At 43.4% G+C, this 1,492-nt stretch overlaps 1 protein-coding gene across 1 annotated transcript in view; it reads left to right on the top strand.

Moving 5' to 3' along the window:
• Positions 1 to 1,492, top strand: part of CPB1 (carboxypeptidase B1) — a 34,545-nt gene that overhangs the window by 17,190 nt on the left and 15,863 nt on the right. The window lies entirely within an intron of this gene.

Below are 1,492 nucleotides of genomic sequence, written 5' to 3'. Positions count from 1 at the left end.
CACAAACACAGTGACAACTAATAGATATAAAGTAATGAGGGAAAGAGTAAATCACAATGACAAAACCATAGTAACAATTGTTTCAGGCAAGATCCACAAATGGATACAAAAATCAGTAACTGTTTTGAGAGAAGTAAAGTATTTGTAGAATTTAACACCTCCCCCCAAACATATATGTTCATTAAAAAGTTCAGATTTGTAATGGAGAAGCCTTGTAAGAGAAACTTGGACCAAGTGATCATGGTTCAAAAAAACCCAAAACACCCAAACCCAGAGACTGCGAATCTTTACTGGAATAGACAGCCTCATTGTCCTCCCTTGGCAGGGTGGTGGGTTTGAACTACTGGCGTTGTGGTCAGTTGTCCAACACTTACCCCACAGCACCACCAGGGCTCCTTAAGGTTACCCTCACCAACACTGACCTATACATATAAATGTGCCCCTCATAGTGTGCACTTTAATCAGCAAGTCCATCTATTGTCTTCCCCCCAAATCCATAACCTAATTATAATTGGGGGGATCATCTAAACGGAATTGCGGAACAGTCTGCGGAATGCCCTAGAATGCCTTGAAAGGAGCCAACGGGGGAGCGTAAGGAGACAGGAACACAGAGCACTCCGGAGTCCAGATCGATCCTCGACCTGGAAGCATGGGAGTGACCAATGTGGGGGAGTTGGTGGCATTCCACTGGCCTCACTTTCTTTCTTTTGATCGTTGTACCGTGATCGCACGAGACGCTCGCTGGGGTGAATCTTGCTATGCTGCAACTCTTCTGTGTGATGAAAATTAGTTTGAAATTTTAAAAAAATTGCAAGTGCCTTAGAAATACTGCGGTACCTCTGGGGTTTTATTGTTCTTAAGGCCCTGGCTTCTAGACATGTGATGTCTGCAATCGGCATCATTTCACATCAGTAGGCAGTCCCCATCTGCTCTCTAGAAGGAAAAAGGTTTCATAATCAACATGCTTACTACCTCCAATCTGTAGACCAGTACAGGGGTTCTAGAGCTCCTCCGATCTGAAATACACACGTTCATCAGGTGTCTCTGTAACAAATAAATACTTATCCTGTCTCACAGAGTATATGTAAAACATCTGCTAAGTGAGCATAGATTTAAATATAGACATTTGATTCAAGCAAGCCTAATGAGGGCTTGGATTTGCATTTAACATCATCCTGAGTCAAGGGAAAGGGAATGAAGAAAACATTCAATAAGCCTGATCTCCTTCATTCAAGGATAAGTTTCCTATTACAGCACACTTCCAGAGCAGGGAGAACTCATCCCTGACAGGTGCTCCCTTCTCCAGGTAGAGTGCTCAGGAGACTTTCACCACCATACAGTGGGGAGGCTGGCTGAGAACTCCAAAATCCACAGGGAAACATTCACGTACAAATGGAAGACTTTCTTCTCCCTCCTCCATGTCTGGTGATCCTAATGGGGTCATCCACAGGATCTCCACCGAAAGTTAAAGCTTCTTAGATAGTTTTTAAAA

The sequence above is a fragment of the Echinops telfairi genome, unplaced genomic scaffold, assembly GCF_000313985.2.
Source record: "Echinops telfairi isolate 266 unplaced genomic scaffold, ASM31398v2 ScPeMD7_4225;HRSCAF=4972, whole genome shotgun sequence".
NCBI lineage: Eukaryota > Metazoa > Chordata > Mammalia > Afrosoricida > Tenrecidae > Echinops > Echinops telfairi.
This window is presented reverse-complemented; position numbering and strand designations above follow the sequence as displayed.